We start from the raw sequence: 17,774 nt of genomic DNA on the forward strand, positions 1-17,774 counted from the left end.
TGGCGGTTGGATCCTTTCCCCTTAGCGGAGGACACTCAGATTAGCACATGTAACCATTCATTTACTAAGTATGACCTTTTACCCTAATTACGCACATGCCCCAAACGTATGAACTGTAATGGACCAATGGAACTCATCAGTAATTAAAATTCCAGGCCCCTGCACGAGGAATACAGACAAACAGTGAGATTGTGTTTGAGGCTAATTTACAAATGTGTCCAATTCTGAAGAAATTTTAAACGGTAAAAGAAAATGAAGGGGCGTTTGACCTGAATGTTTCATTCTGGATATGTGAGTGCAGAACGGTACAGTTTAACATGTTTATGAGTATGGGGGGGGGGGGGCATTCTCTGTCTCCCTTTCGCCTAGCGCCTACATGGTGCAGTAGCGCTAGGTGCAATAATGGAGAGGGTTCTCGGGAAACAGGAGGGTTACATGTGATTATGTGTCATCACAAAATAACGAATTCCAAAATAACAAATGCCTTTTTAGTTTTTTGGGGGAGGGTTCGCCCAAAACCCCACTTTTTTTGTTCCTAATACTTTTCTCACACCCCCAAAACCACTATTCCCGACCCCATTTTTAGTTTTTTCCCAAATTCGTTATTTTGCATTTTGTTGTAATTGGATTCGTTATTTTGTGATTCCAGATAATCACTGCATGCCAACAGGGAGGATACTCAAAAGCTTCCCGCCTGCCACACCCCGTTGCACGCGAGTATCGCGTTAGGTGTGGTGCAGTCGCCAGCCACATCACCCATGCCCACTGCTGGCCCGCTCCTGCACACTGTGGATAATATGACCACACGTGCCTAGCAGGCGAGAAGCATGACAGAAGCCACGCCCACTGCCAGACAGTGCTGTGGGATAAGCAGCTTCCAGCTAAGCTCCTCTCTTCTGGGGGCTGCAAGCTCCTTCTTGGAACTCTCACACCCTTCATCTTGAGGACTCTGAGGGTCGCAACTAAAGGAAGGTGACTAGCAAAGCCGCCTGCGTGCATACAAACAACCTCGTGGCTGATATATGATAGGTTATTTATAACACGCTTAATACCCAGAAGTTTCTAACCACAGACCCGGGGTTCAAACCTGTGTTCCTCCGCGTCGTCTTGCTTCCAAGGCGAGCGCGTTGCGCCTGAGCTATCCTCCCGAGACAATGAGGAACGGCCAGCAAGAATGGCACAACAAGTTGGCCTTTGTTTTGTAGAATAGAATTTGCTATGCACGATAACCACTTGTTTAGGTAAATTCCTCCTGCCTTATCTTTCTGTTGTGGAGTTCAGCCTATGAGCAACTCTGATAGATCATCCTATGACGATTTAATGCACACTTATGGAGCTTGTAAAACAGTTTGCACATCTATGCTAATATGATTTCCCATACCATATAAGCGTGCTTTCACTGTCGAGGAAGTACATTGAGAGTAATTTGTGAGTTTAACGCACCCCTTTTTCAACACCAGCACAGATTTCTGGCTGGCCTGGAGGACACAGAGTTTGGAACTTTGCGATTTCTTCAGCACGCAACGGATGTGTAACTCTGACATCATTGTTTCGGGAGGATAGCTCAGGGGCAACGTGCTCGCTTTGGAAGCAAGACGACAAAGAACAACACAGGTTCGATCCCCGGGTTCACGCTTAGAAACCTCTGGGTATTAAGCACGTTATAAAGAACCAATCATTTCATATATGAAGAGGTCACGGCTCACTCAGATTAAATTATATGTTGAAAGATACCTGGACAATGAAACCCCCAAACATTACCCCTAGTTAGGTACCATGAAGAATATCAGAAGCCAATTCAGCTCCCGATATCCAACGTCATCCTGAGATGTGTGATATGCAAACTCAATCGGAGAACTTGGCCTGTGACGCTGTGGTTTATAATATCCTCATACAATGCTGCGTGTGGCACAAGACTGTACAGACATTTGATGTCTATCAAGGCTTCCAGAATCTGACACAAAGGTGCCAACACCTACATTTCCAGAACCAAAAAGATAGGCAAATGTGTTATTTTATTGGCCATTTGTATGACACCTATACACAAGTGTTTCCCGGCGCCGTCAAGACAAAACAGGGGAGGGTGTAAGTGGGACAAAACAACAATAAACGGTCCTACTAGGCTTGGTGGCATTCGGACCGGGCAAGTGCGGCAACACTAAGTGCAGGGCGGGGGGGGAGGACAGGGTGGAAGGGCTGGGGCAAGTGCTGAGGGGAGCCCAAGGAAGGCAAGTGCAAGGGGAAAGCAGGGGTAGGGGACAGCTAGTGCAGCGACGGGGTGGACCAGGATCAGGCTGTTCTGGGCAGGGTGCCCGAGGGCAAGTGTTGAATCGATGTGCTGGGGGAGACTGGTCGAGCAGGGCCTGGCCCCAGTAAGACTCATAAGGGACCATGCACCAGTAGCAGCGGCCGGGGGAACATTAGCACGGCAGAGGGAAGGGGGAGGAGAAAAGGAAGGTCTTGAGAACGTAAGGAGATCCGGCTCCAGTCTCAGGGGCGCAGGGAGGCCATTCCAGGGAGGTTCCTGCCAAAGAAAGAGATCTACACCCCACTCTCTGCTTGGCGAACGCCTGATCTGCAGAGAGTTGCAATTAGAGGACCGAAGGTCTTAAGCAGGGAGGTATTTAGGGAAAGGAAGTTGGATGTAGTGGGGTCCCAGGCCCCAGAAAGCCTTGTGGATGATGCAGAGGGTCTTGAACTTGATCCTTGCAGCCACCGGGAGCCAGTGGAGAGATTTCAGGGCTGGAGAGATGCAGTCCCTGAGCTTGAGGCCAAGGATAAGTCTTGCAATCCTGTTCTGGATAAGTTGAAGATGGCGAAGGGAAATTGGTGTGCTGGGGTAGACTACTGGCCCTTGAACGTTATGGAGAAATCTCTGTACGCATTGTTCAGTGTGTAGGATTGTCATTAGAATCCTAGGCAAACAGACAATCCCTAGGCTCTCCCTGGACACCTAGTGGTACCTTTGTCCTTGCAATCAAATCTGAATCTTAGGAGGGGCACGGGGTAACCAGAATACAGGGAAATACAGTATTCCTTGGTATAAAGGAATGTTCAGACAGAATCGCTTTGAAAATATACCTCAGTAAAGGTGAGTAATGATGTTAGGTCAGGTTACAGGTACAGTAACTGCGCTACACCTTTTAACTCACCCCCTACCTCCCCAGCATGCTTGTAAGAAAGACACATTTGTGTGGTTGCCTACTGCCTTTGACTGCCGTCTTCTCATGTAGGGTGAGTGGCTTGCAGGAGATCATGTTCCTTATATAGAAGTGTGGGGGGCGAAGCCCCCAGGAAAGTCTTAGCGCACCCGCCCGCACCTGCGCAGTGGGTGCTATTTATTTTAATCTTTTCATCTGGAAGTAGTGACATCATCGGTACAGATTCTCAAGCATATGTCCTTTGGAGTATTCCCCATTATGAAGAGTCTGAAAGCCTTTGCCTATTCAATGGCTTATTTGTTATTGATTGTTTTAAGAGCTGCTGCATTGTGCAGAGTGCTTCATGGCACCCTAAGAGGAGACGGGAGGGGGTGACAAGGCTAGGGAGAAAGGACAGGCCGGGGCAAATACAGGTCGTTCACAGTTCTTGCTGCATTCAGACCACATAAGAACCGGTGACAAGCTAAGGGGAGACGTGCGGGACAGGAAAAAAGAGTGTCAGATGCAGAGGGACCAAGGCAGGGGGTCAGAATCCAAGGTGGCTACTAGTTCAGAGGTCTGAAAGCCTGGCGGGTAGCCAACCCGTAGTGAGTTCTAGTTGAGTGAGAAATGGGATGTCCATAATGGGGGCTAGTGGAAACGTTTTGAGAACAGGGTGTGAGTCACTATTTGTGGATTATTAGGCTTTTGATTATAGACAGTAATATACCCAGTAGCGGCCATTTTGGAAACCCATAATACCTTGCAGGACAGTAAGAATCGAGTAATTGAGAAGCAATTGGAGTAGGCTCTCAGTGTTGTGGGCTAGGTATGGAACTAAATGGGTCTAGTGCTGCCTGTCTGACTTCAGCTGCTATGAATTCATTTTAATCAGGAATGCAAAGGGGGACAGCGTAATGCACACCCAGAGTCCACTGCACTGAACACACCCCTTTCTGGATGCTCACTAAATGGGGAAGGTTGTGAACATGGCGGGTTATCTGGATAAGGCTGTGTGCGCCTCCAATTGTTGTCTGTTGGATTTGGGGGACCAACCCAGCACAGCCACCACGCGGCTACTTCTGCCCACACGTGGCTGCTGCTCAGTGTTGCTTCAGCTTCCTGGCAACTGCCATTGATGGCTTTTGGTGGCCAGGGCCCTTCTTTTGTGGGCGGATAGAACAGGGCTTTGCCATGTTTGCCAAGATTGTCTGCCTAAACTCATGCTCTAAAGAATGAGTGACATTGAGTGACAAGGTCGCGTGAGGGAGCCTTGTATCTTTGACTAAAAGCTAAACACATACAGACCTAACATCCCCCTGCGCCCGCATCTCAACATACATACAAAAACAAACATACAGGCAGACCCGACTCATGCCAGCCCACCCCCGCATCTCAACATACACACACAAACAAACTAGGCAATAGGAGAGATGGCCAACTTCCAAACCAGGCTTTCAAAGGAAGAATAGGACTGGGTAGGTAAGATAGAAGCAGGAACATGCGTTGCCTTAGTAGATGGCAAAGTGATGCGACTAGAGCCTTTATTGAGCTCGTCCATGCAGTGCCAAGCATATGTTTGCTACTACTGAGCAGGGGGCGGGATGGATCTGAGGCAACCAGGGATCATACATCGGACACAGGTTGCCATAGGCTCATTCAAGAGACCAGAATAACTAATTTCACATTCACTACAAACAGTACAAGTGAACCATTTCTAGATGTAAAAAAAGAAAGTAAGCAATGCATTATTTGGCCTGTTTTGACTACAAATTGAAATCTATCTAAATATATGAAGGAATTGGTTATTGGCTTCCTTGGGAAATAGTACTGTCAGAGTAAAGTAAACTACACATCCCTGCCCAGATCAGATCAGCCCAGCAGCCCTTTACTTTATCCGCCACGAGCCTACACTTTCAGGCCCAATGGGGAAAAAGTGCATGCACGCAAGAACCCTTGCAGCCCTCTCCCGTCCCCCTGTTGTCCCCATATATACCATACTGTTCTGGGTTAGAGGAGTTTCTTTTTTGTTTTCATTAATTGTATTTCTTGTTATTTTTGTTTTTGTTCATTTTTAGTCTCAGTTATTTTTTCAGCATGAGTAATTAATGTTTGCCTCATTGCCCTTAAGTCTCGGGAGGATAGCTCAGGGGTAACGTGCTTGTGGGAAGTTAGCTCAGGGGCAACGTGCTCGCCTTGGAAGCAATGCAACACGGAGCAGCACAGGTTCGATCCCTGAGTCCGTGCTTAGAAAACTCTGGGTATTAAGCATGTTGTAATTAACCCATCATATCATAAGTATTCTTTAAAATGTCCAGTTATTTTTTGCTTTTTAACAATGAGAAGGGACGTGGGGAAGTTTGATGCAAGGGGAGTAAAAGACCAGTATGAGAATGGTGGGGCGTTTGGAGAGAAGCAGAAAGGAAGAGGCAGGGATATTGGGTGTTTGAGGCGAGGAGGCGAAGCGGGGAGGCACAGGAAGGTGGAGTAACCTGGGACTACAAGGAGACGTACATCTTGGGAGGGGCAGACGACCACCGGAGGAAAGTACAGGGGGCATCAGGGATAAGGGAGAGGCAGGGTTACAGGGGAGCAGCTGGGAGCAGAAGTGAAGGATAGGCCACGTGAACTCAGGAAAGAGGTTTTGGGAGGGTAGACTTAGAGAAAGAGAGATGACGTAATAGAAAGAAAGGGAAGGGGGAGAAAAGAACAGTGTAAGGGGCAGGTATTGAAATTACACCCTCTTACTCCTTTCTAGGAACTTTCTGATTTTATACTGCACATTTGTTCTCAAAAGATCACCCAGAGGCTGGAGGGTTCGTCCTGTGTTCACCAGCTTGCCGGAGTCCTTTGTTCACAGTACTGGGGGCATTGAGGGTCCCAAGCCTTTGGGGACATGTCATGTGACTTATGACAGAAGTCCATAGAAGGAATGAAGTTGTATATTCAGTGGCATGATTGCCCATGGGCGTTGTTGTCCCCCCTGCCCTGTGCAATACTGGTCTTTTACCTGCGCTCTAAGGGATAGTGAAAAAGTGATCTTGCATAGAGCACCTTTTTGACTTTAGACACTTGCCTTGCATTTTATATGCTATCTCTCTTTTCCAAAGGACATCTGAAGACTTTGATGCCTTTATTTAACACTGCTGAAGTTTCCTGATGTTCCAGCAGTCAAGGCTCTTACATCCGCAAGCTATGTGCATTCCTAAGTGTTGAAGTGCCTTAAAGCTGACACATGTTTCGCGCATAACGTGCCTTTTCAAGGCTCGGTGTTAGTAAATTAAATTCTAGTCTGCACACTGTCTACCTGCAGGACAGAGCGACTAGCAGGGCAAGCATCCAATGTTTAAGGTGTTGGGTTGGAAGTAAGTCCCTCTATCAGGCAGAGGTGGTCCCACCTTCCCTGAATGCACCCACTTTGCTGCTTCTATAAGGATGAAGACATCGCGCATGCGCGGGACCGCTGCACCGTTGCTGCTCTTGGATCACAAGTCGTTGTCTACAACCCTTCCTGGGAGTTGCTCCAGTTGCTCCTTACCCTTAGTTTGAAGTAAAGACATGTGGTTGGCTGGTATTGTTCCTCTGAATGGCTCTCAACACTGCTAACTGCTAAACTTTGTGTACCCTAACACCTATCTAAAGCAACACTGCGAGCGCTGCCCTTGCTGCCTCACCGGCTCCCAGGAGGGGGCGGAGTCTATTGACATCACGTGACCTGGAGGAGCTTCTTATTGCCGGCCCAACCGCCCTTGCGGCGTTAAGCCCTGGAGGCAGTAAGGGCTGGAGTTTCTGTTTGGCTGTGACCTGTGTCCTTGTCCAACGGACATTCTATTCACCAACAGTGACTCAGTGAGTATCTTAAGCCAGGGTCTCAGTTTGCCCTAATGGTTGCTCTAACTTATATCAGTCATCAGAGTGAGGGGGGAGAGTCAGACTCTGGCAGCTCCTTAAGCTGCCGGGCGTTCCTTACCTTGTGACTTTGGACCCACTTGGATACTTGCAGATCTGTGGGACTCTTGCTCCTTCATAAGTTCTATATTCCATTATTTAATTGATATTTAATAATACACCTCTCCCTATGCATTTCCTGATTTGATTGCAAGATTCATATCTGTGTGTTCTAATGTATTTTAGTGGTAGTTTTTACTGACTTTTATCTGTTGATTCACCTTAGTTACCACTTGTATTCAGTGCATTTCTATTTTTTTTCTCTCCCAAATATTTTTAGTTTCATTTTCTGAAACTGCATTTTATCTGTGTGTGATACTGATTTTATATATCTAGCAGTGAGACTCTGCCCCTGCTACCTAGAGAGTTGTTTCCTTTGCTGCTACTTTTTTTCTTTCTGGCTCTTGAGTTTCTAGGCCCAGCCCCTTTTTTGGAAGACACGTAAGGGCCTCAGGAGTCAGTCAGTTATGGAGGCTTCTCTGGACTCCATGCAACCTGCCATGGAGGTCCTTTCACCTGATCCCAAAGATGTTATCCTTCCCTTGAATTCTTGTCCTACCTCTTTGGGTAAGCCCCCTTATACACAAGTGCTTGATTCTTTGCACTCTACTGTTTTGAAAAGCACGGTCCATGCTCAAATCCACTCTCAAGATAGGAGTGAGGTATTTAACATCATGGCCATTACTCCACGTACTCTAGACGACAATAGCTGCATCTTCAATGGAAAACGGAAATCTCTGTTGATGCTCAGGAAGAAAGTCTAGCAGCTACTATAGCCTTGAACTTAGATGAAGGTGGCAGTTCATTAAGGGCCAGGCCCTGTGTCGATTATTCGAACAATAATATGGTGAATACTATCCATCTGACTCCCATTTCATCACAATGAAAACTGCTTCTGTCTGGCTCCATGATGGATGGTTCGGGTCCTAATTCTATAAAATCTTCTGCTGCCCCTAATGTCGCTACTGCCCCGCAATCTTCCTTATTAGCGGGTAACAATACCACACTATTTCTCCCTCTAATTTACCTGTGGAGGTGTCCTCTTCTGGTGGGGTGGTTAATCATACCTCTTCTATTCAGGTGAACCTCTCTGTTACTTCTGTTGGAAACGCTGTCACTCCTACTATGAAATCTACAGTTTTCAAAACACCCCTAATGAAACCGCTATTTAATACTCCCAAAATAAACTCTAAAATGGGCACATTAGGTGAACCAATTCAGGGGAAAAAAATCTCCAATTATTTTGGGAAAAGAACAGCAACCAGTACCCTTATTAAACCTCCTCACCAGCTTTGACAGTGGCTACTCTGGATCATCTGCATTTGGCAGATGTAGTAAAGAAACTAGAGACTGATGATCCTGCACACAATGATATTGATGACATCAGTATTATTGAATGTGCAGACAAGGCAATAGCTGAGAGTGAGTTAGAACCCAATCCTACTGATACCAACAATGTAACCCAACAAACCTGTGATTCTTCTTTCCTGGCTTCTCCCTCTGAACTCACTAATTTTATCGATGAGTATACAGAGAAGCAAAACTGGCTTAGAGAAAGGGGTCTACTGCCAGACATGAAAAGGGAACATGCCAGTGATTCTATACTGCACCATGCTCTCAAAGAGGCCGATGATAGGAAAAGACTGACTCAACCTACAGTCTCCGTCCTGAATATGGTGCTAAGCTCCTTTGTTAGTCTCTATGCCAATATCTGGGCCGAGGTTCGATCCCACTCTCTTCTACTTTCTGAAATTTACGCCATGTTAGAGGGACTTGATAGGTTTGAAGAGTTGGTGAAGATTATTAAGGAAGATAACCCCTCCATAACTAAACTGTGCCCTGAATCAGCTGTGCCAAGTCAATTAATTACAGAAGGGCTGTTAGCTAAGAGGGGCCCTAATGTGGAAAGGGCTAGTGCTTCTGGGGAAGATTCAAATAAGATCTCTTTCTCAACTGCCTCACTCTGTCCAGAGAAGGGAATATGTACTCATATTGTGCCTATTCCCTCTCTGAAGAATGAGGGAGTCCTCTTGGATAACGTCTCAGGCGTAAGATCACTAATTAATCCTGAAAAGGCAACCCCCAATACTCCCTCAGGAGAAGTCCTAGATGGGTTGTCTGTCTATTCTCCTGGTCCTTCTTTTCCCATTGCATGTTTGCGATTCCAATACACTAGAAAATGATAAACAACACAAGGGAGATAATGGTGTCCCTACTTTAGACCCTAAACCCCACCCTAATCTGGAGAAATCTTCTGATTTCATTGATCTCACTAAACAAGCAGTACACTTAAATGGCTTTGTTCCTTTGGGTAAAAAAGAAATTGACTCAACAAATTAAGAAAACAAAAAATCAAAAAAATATGAAAAAAATAAATTCATTTACTAATCAATTTTTTAAAAATCTAGTTTTGCCAACTGCTTTCCCGCCCGTAATCACTACCACCCCTTCTAAGGGGGTTCATATTTCGGTGGAAGCAGTAGTACCTCCTACTGCTATTCCTAATGCTGCCCCTGTTCCTGTTGTGGCCACTTTAATGCCTACTAATATAGCTGTAGGCCCCCAGACAGATTAATTGGCAATTAGTTCTATGCTGAGTGACAATATTGCCCCTGTGGTTGCGGGGAATGTTGTTCTCGTTGAGGACACCCATGCCTTTTGTAACCCTAAAGTAATCCCAATGCTTTCTGAGCCTATAAATAATAGTGCTCCAGTTATTTTGAATGCTCAAACAGAATGTAATTCCGTGGCTTCCTCTCCGGCTACAGAGTCCCTCACTATTCCCGGTAATCTGTTACCTTGTTCAAATTTTATTCATCCTCTGTCTACAACAACTCCCATATCTGCGACCCTAGTTAATCTTGATATGGTGAAACAATTATTACAGGATCTCTATAGAACAAAGCCCCCCTCTTTGGTGGACGTTAACTCGACTTTAGGTTCAGTTCAGGCCACTGTCGCCACTAGTACCTCTTCTACCACAGATGGCCAATTATCCCTCCCTCCTGGGGTCATATGGTCTCTACAGATTCGGTCTCAGGGGATTGTGTTATGGGATTTATACAGTGGGGGATCTCTATGTTCCTAATATCTTAAACCGTGCTCGATTAAAACCATCAAATGGGGGCCCTTTCAATGGTGAGGAAAGATTCCGCGTGGGTCCTCATGTAACCCAAAATAGGACCATTTTAAGGGGTGCAAGGGGTCCTGATTTGGAAGTTGACTCTTTAAATCAATTCACTAAATATATTGCTGACTCACTTGCCCAACCATTGCAGGATAAAGATACATTAGAGACTCTGCAACTTACTAGTCTATGGGGTCAGGATATGCCTATTTGTTTGAACCGTGGGAATATCCTGAACATTTTTCATCAATTGACACCTCTTTCTCTTATCTCCAGTTATGATATGGAAAGGATTTTTTTCCCTTCTAAGGATCGTGTAGATCTGAGCAATATTGTTTTGAAATCAAGAGTGGTATTGGACTTAATAATGGGTCAAAAAGAGGGCCTAATGCAGCTTGGTTTTCAAATGAGATTGCTAAAATCTAGTCAGTTCTCCGGTAAGTACGGAGGATCTGAAGACTATAGGGGAAATCTTACTATGGTCTATCATCCGGAAAAGGTCTTGCAGCCTCAACTGAGGCAATTTACTTCCAGAAACAATGGAGATGCCAGAAACTGGGCCCAAGTTACCTCTGGCTTGTGAAAATGAGCATTCCCCTATGAGTCTGGACCCAGTAACTAATAATGTGGCCCCTAACAAATTCACTCTTCTGTCCTGGAATTCCAGGGGAAATCTACATCTCTTAACTACTACCGACACAGCAACTATGATCAATGGTTATGACTGCTTCTATCTACAGGAAACCTGGCTGCTCTCCCCGCCTATCATTCATGGCTTTGAAATGTACTCCCAAAATGCTAAATCTAGTTTAGGAGGGAGGGCTTCAGGGGATCTTCTCATTGGGATAAGAGCTTCCCTTGGCCTTAGGATTGTGGTTCTTTCGGACACGTCATTTGGTATTTTAGCATTGGAGTCTGTTTCTGGAGAGGTCCTGGTTAATATTCTTATGATTAACATCTATTGGCATAACGGCCTTGCTGCCCTTGAGCCTTTTTTGGAAAGTCTAACTGATATGGTTCTCGCTTGGAGATCTCTGCATACCAGGGGGAAAGGGATCCTGACTGGAGATCTCAATTCTGACTGCTCTATGTCATCTGAGGCCACCATGGTAATCTGGGACAGGATCTGGAGGATGATAATCGGAGAGGTCAGAAATTTGCTGGGGGTAGACTTTGGAATCTCTCTATGGAATCAGTGGCCCTAATATGTTTGAATGGTTCCTATGATTCTACTCTCCCTCTCTGCCCTACTTGGCATAGAGGTTTGTCATCGTCTACTATAGACTATGTCTTCGTAGATCATTCCCTGTCTTCTCTCTCGTCACGTCTTTTAACCCCCTGGAGTGATCATGGGTCTCTGTCTGTTTCCTTCTTTTTTTCAACGAAGATGCTGTCCTTTGGGGGAACACGACATCTAAAAACTGTGGGCCAAGGGATGGGGTACGTTGGTCGCCGGCTAATATTAATCTCCTCAACTGTCAACTCATCTCCTCACTCAACCATACTTTGCTCCTGTGGAAACAAGTGGTTTTTAACACCCTACACTTTGACACTTTCTTGAATGCTCTTCAAAGTAGCATCTATGTTTCACTCAAGAAGGGTAACTCCAAAAGAGTTCATGTCCATAGGTTTGATCAGGAGCTGGCTAATGAAAAGGTCAACACACGCAAACTTATCAGAGAAGTCCAACTGCTTGACATTGACCTGGATAATAAAAAAGCTAAAATTAAATCCATACGTCAAAATATAAAAACTATTGCAAATCAAGAAAATCTAGTTTGCTGCAAAATGATGTGGAGCTGATGTTAAGAGTCCTGGTTAAAAGGGTTCTTGGAGCTTGTTGGGTTATTTTCTCAGCTCAAGATCCCGATGCAGTTATTGACCAATTGAATGCCATCCCGGAGGTCCAATGGGTGGATCACTACACCAAACTCTTTGGTAAAGGGGAAGAGGGGTTAGAAGTCTGTGCAACTGGGGAGGATGTACTTAATGTTAGGTGGGAGCCCGCCATTGATTACGAGATGATAGTTGGGCTAATCGCCAAAGCTAAGAAATCCAGAGCTCCTGGCCCTAACGGCCTTACGAATAAGCTGAACCATAAATTTGGGCAAAGCTTCTCTGCATGCTATTCCACGATATAGTAAATACTGGCAATGTTCCAACTAGCTGACAGACTGACCATATTGTTCCCATCTTTACGAGATGTCAACGGACTCTGGTTAAGAACTACAGACCAAACTCTCTTATTGATGCGGACTGTAAGCTTTTTGCGTCTATGCTTCTTTCTCATCTCAATGTTTGGATCAAGGAGAACCATATTCTTCCGAAACAACAAACAGGCTTTAGGGCTGGCCATTCAACTAACCTAAATGGCTTTATTCTAACTGCCTTACAAAGCTCAACATGGGGAAAATTTGGTGGTACACTCTATGTCGCCTCAATCGACTTGTCAAATGCATTCGATTTGGTTATCAGGTCTTGGCTTTGGGCAAAAGGATTAGGGTGGGGGATCCCGGCAGGCCTTCTTAACCTAATTATGGCAATGTTTGAGAACTTGGGGGTCCATATAAGGATTGACTTAGAGGGAACCCTCTCTAGAAGAATAAGGACATGTATTGGGGTCAGACAGGGCTGTTCCTTAGCTCCATGCCTCACTATTCTCTATTTGGCAGATGTAGGGGAGTTTCTCGGAGATGCAGGTTTGGTGAACGCAAAATTGGGGGATCTCAGGCTCTCGTGGTTGGCATATCCTGATGATTTCCTTCTCTTCGATCAGACCAAAGTGGGCTTGCAAAGATTTATATGCAAGTTTGAAGAATATTCCACACTTAATGGGCTAAAAATCAACCCGAGTAAAACCCGCACAATGGTCTTCTCCAAGGGGAAAAAAGGGAATAAACAAGTGTGGAAAATTGGTGGTGAAAACATTATGAGAGCACATAAAATCGTCTATCTTGGATTCCTTATTTTGCTCCAACGGTCGGCTGCTGAATTAAGACATTCACTCAGATACAAAGCACTCCTGCTCATTTCACAGTCTATCAAGCTAGATAACAAGTATGGCAGGTTTTCCTTTAAGCCAGTGGTAGATTTCTTCAAGTGAAAGGTTATTCCGAAACTAATGTATGGAATGGAACTACATTATTTGGATATCCTGACCTTTTGGGATATCCTTGAGGGTATCTACTGGAGTAAGGTCATGCAACTTCCCAATTGTGTCCCGATAGTGGCTATAAGGTTCGAATTGGGTCTAGTGTCTCTTCGAGCCAGAATCCTTTGGAGGGTTCTGGCACTCTTCTGTTCCCTGTTCTGTCCTAAATATGATATGCTTTATGATGATGTGGGTAAGACTCTCTTCTCACAGGAATCCCTAGATCGAAACGTATTCCTTCTACAATTCAGAGATCTCTGTGACAAGACCTTATTAGATCGGTCTACCGATAGGGATACTCTGTTGGACAATCCGAACAAAGTGAAAGAGCTTCTCTCCTGCTGTGACTGGAGTGATACCTTGCAGAAAGTCCACTCCTACCCATCTCTCTGTGACTTACAATTCAATCACAAGAAGAGAGGCTGCTTGTCTTTTATTTTGACACAATTGCCTAACCGCTATTATCGTTCCCTCCTCCTGAAACTCAGATGGAACATTCTGCCTACTAAGGAGGTCCTATATAGAAGGAAGGCGATTACTGACTTGGATCTCTCTTGTCGTTTCTGTCACAATCCAGGGGTTATTGAATCTGCCGTCACCTTTTTTTAGACTGTGCAGCACTGAAAGGTCTTAGGGCACTCTACTTAGGCAGATTCAATACTCTGGGACTTTTGGGGGCAGAAATGTTTATTTGGTCTAACTGTCTCTCTATTACTAATACTACAGATGGACTTGCGGTTGCAGGATTCATTAAATCGTTAGACCTATATGCATCTTTTTGATGAATTACTTGTATGATGAATTTTCCTATCTATATATATTAATTGTCTGTTTAATGAATGTACTGTACACATATATAAATTTGACATTCTTGATTTCTTGCTATGCGGGGGGAAGTATGACTTGGAATTTGTATTTGGTCTTAACTATGCACTGATTTTATTGGATTGGTTTATGTTTCCTACTTTAAAAAAATGATTTTAGGGCTGTGCTGTATTCTCAATCTATTGTAATGTATGTACAATACCCCTGTTGCTCTTCTTTTTATTAAATGTAATTGTAAAGGTTTCTTATGTAAACCATATACAATAAAAAAATTTAAAAATTTAAAAATATGGTTGACAACTATAACTATACCATTAGCTATTTGTCCCTACAACCTACAATATTTCAATTTTTGTCCAGAATAAGCAATCTACATGTTCTACTACTCCTTCGCACGCAAGAGATGCACTAGGCCACGAGCTCGGTTCGTAGGGCGATATGCAAAATAACACTATGGCCCTCATTATTAGTTTGCTGGTATCCTGGTGGGAATACCGCCAGAATACCGGCAAACAAAAATACCATTACTGGTGCCTGATCTGCTGCAATTACCAGCAGATTGCAGGTGCTGGAAGGTCCCGGCAACAGTAGGTTAATCCCCATTCATGTAGGATTGTCGGTATTGCCGGCTGTGTTTACCAGTGGGGTGTCCCACCGGCAAACTTGTAGTTTGGCGGTCCGGAAAAGTGGCAGTAACGGAATTACTGCCACTTTTGTCCTGCACCGCCAAACTTGTAATGAGCCCCTATGATCTTGCCATTGGACGGCCTCCTTTGTGCAGTTGGGTTTTGGTTTTGTTATTGCTTAATGCATGCGTTTCTCAACTTTCACACAGCGGATAACCTCTCACGAGACCCTCGTGCCTCACGCCATAAACCTACGTAGAGTGTCATCATTATTCTCCTTTTACACAAGAACTCTACTATATATTATTCCGTTTTTTTCCCAACAAAACAAAAATGGCAACAAAAAAACAAGTGCTCCATAACATTGGAATTCCCATCTCTCTCTCTCTCTCTCTCTCTCTCTCTCACACTCTCCCCTCTCTCTCTCTCCCCTTCCCTCTCCCACCCCCTCGATCTCTCCCCTCTCACTCTCTCTCACTTTCTCTCCCTCCCTCTCTCTCACTTTCTCTCTCTCTACCTCTCTCTTGCTTTCTCTCTCTCTCTCTATCCCTCCTCCGTCCTCTCCCTGTCCCTCTCTCTATCTCTCCCCCATCTCCTTCCCTCTCCCTCTCCCCCTCTCTCTTTCTCTCGCTCCCTCTTGCTCTCTCTCGTTCTTTCTCTTCCTCTCCCTCCCTCTCCCTCACTGTCTCCCTCTCAATCTCCCACTCTCTCTCTCTCCTTCTCCCTTGCTCTCCCTCTCTCTCCCCCTCTTCCTTCCTCTCCCTCCCTTTTCCTCCCTCTCCCCCTCTCTCTCTCGTCCTCTCCCTCCCTCCTTTTCTCTCTCTTGCTTTTTCTCACTCTCCCTCTCTCCCTCGCTTTCTCTCTCTCTCTCTCTCCCTCTCTCTCGCTCCCTCTCTCCCTCCCTTTCCCTCTCTCTCTGGCCCTCTCTCTTTACACCCACTCACTGTCTTTCTCTTAATTTGCCTGTCTCCCTCTCCATCTCCCTCTCTCTTTCTGTCTCTCACTCCCTCTCTCTCTTTCTTTCTCTCTCTCTCTCTCTCTCTCTCTTTCTATCTCTCACTCTCTCTCTCTCTCTCTCTCACTTTCTATCTCTCACTCTCTCTCTCTCTCTCTCTCTCTTTCTGTCTCTCACTCCCTCTCTCTCTTTCTTTCTCTCTCTCTCTCGCTTTCTGTCTCTCACTCCCTCTCTCTCTTTCTTTCTCTCTCTCTGGCTCTCTCTCTCCATCTCTCTCTCTGTGTTTTTGTCACCCTCTCCCTTTCTTTATCTCTTTCTCTATGTATCTCTCTTTCTTTATCTCTCTCCCTCTCCCTCTCTATCGCTTACTCCCTCCCCCTCTCCCTCTCTCCCTCTCCTCTTCCTTCTCTTTTTCTCTCTCTCTTTCTGTCTCTCACTCCCTCTCTCTCTTTCTTTCTCTCTCTCTCTCTCTCTTTCTGTCTCTGACTCCCTCTCTCTCTTTCTTTCTCTCTCTCTCTCTCTCTCTCTCTTTCTGTCTCTCACTCCCTCTCTCTCTTTCTCTCTCTCTCTCGCTTTCTGTCTCTCACTCCCTCCCTCTCTCTCTTTCTTTCTCTCTCTCTGGCTCTCTCTCTCCATCTCTCTCTCTCTGTGTTTTTGTCACCCTCTCCCTTTCTTTATCTCTTTCTCTATGTATCTCTCCCTCTCCCTCTCTCTCTCTATCGCTTACTCCCTCTCCCTCTCTCTCCCCCTCTTCTCTTCCTTCTCTTTTTCTCTCTCTCTTTCTTTCTCTCGCTCGTTATATCTCTTTCTTTATCCCTCTCTTTATTTATCTCTATTTTTCTCGCTCTTTCCTTCATTCTCCCCCTCTCTCGCTTTATCTCTCTCTCTCCCCCTCTCTCTTTCCCTCTCTCTCTACCTCCCTCTCCCCTCTCTCACTCTCCTCCCTTCTCCCTCTCTCTCGCTTACTCTCTCTCCCTCTCCCTTTCTCTCAGTCTTCACTTCCCTCTCTCTCTTTCTCTCTTCCTGTCTCTCTTTTTTCTCTCGTTCTTTATATCTCTTTCTTTATCCCTCTCTTTGTTTCTCTTTCTCTCTCTCTCTTTTCTTCCCTCTCGCCCTCCCTCTCGCTTTCTCTCTCTCTCCCTGTCTCTCGCTCTCTCTCTCTCTACATTCCTCTCCTCCTCTCTCTCTTTTCCACCTTCTCCCTCTCCCTCCTCTCTCTCCCCCTCTTTCTCCCCAACTCTCTTCCCCTCTGTCTCCCCCTTGTTCTCCCTCGTTCTCCCTCTCTCACTCTCTCTCTCCCTCTCCCTCCGTCTCCCTCTCCCTCTCCCTCTCTCCCCCTCTTTCTCTTTCTCTCTCTCTACCTCCCTCCCCCCCTCTCTCTGTCCCACCCCCTTACACACACTCACTGTCTTTCTCTCTCTTATTTTTTCTCTGTCTCTCTTTGTCTGTGTACAGTGGAGTATGGATTGCATTGTAGATTTTTGCATTGACTCATCTGATTGTTTAATAAAGCAAAGCATGGCCTTTTTTCCTGTAACATTGCAAGATCCCTCATGAAATTAAAACTGATCTTGACAATTGCCTGCACAGATATGAAGCAGCCATGTTGCTCGTCCATTTGTCAACTGTACTCTAGCACTACGTGTCTCGTTAAAACAAAGATCATTTATTATCTCTGCATAGCTCAGTGCTTGGCAGTGTGCTTTTCTGAGTGTCACATTCTACTGTCATTTATTTAAAAGTATCAAAATGGTGGATCCTTATAATATTCCGACAGTAACATCAAAATTCACATTCTTTGTGCGCTGTCGAGTAAATGTGAATTTGTGTTCGGTTTTGCAACCTTATTATCCGAAAGGGGATTGTGTGTCTAGGTTTATGAGCAATGAAATGTAACGAAATGCACCCTGATTAAATGAAATAACGAGGATCAGTCTGTGAGTATCGCCTGGCAAGGCATGATATCCCAGACTCCTAATTGGCTCCGCGCGACGGCGCGTCG

At 45.3% G+C, this 17,774-nt stretch overlaps 1 protein-coding gene across 1 annotated transcript in view; it reads left to right on the plus strand.

Moving 5' to 3' along the window:
- Positions 1-17,774, plus strand: part of PDZRN4 (PDZ domain containing ring finger 4) — a 494,262-nt gene that overhangs the window by 427,779 nt on the left and 48,709 nt on the right. The gene's annotated exons all lie outside the window — the stretch shown is intronic.

This window comes from Ambystoma mexicanum, chromosome 12, assembly GCF_040938575.1.
Source record: "Ambystoma mexicanum isolate Mex_15411 chromosome 12, UKY_AmexF1_1, whole genome shotgun sequence".
Taxonomy (NCBI): Eukaryota; Metazoa; Chordata; class Amphibia; order Caudata; family Ambystomatidae; genus Ambystoma; species Ambystoma mexicanum.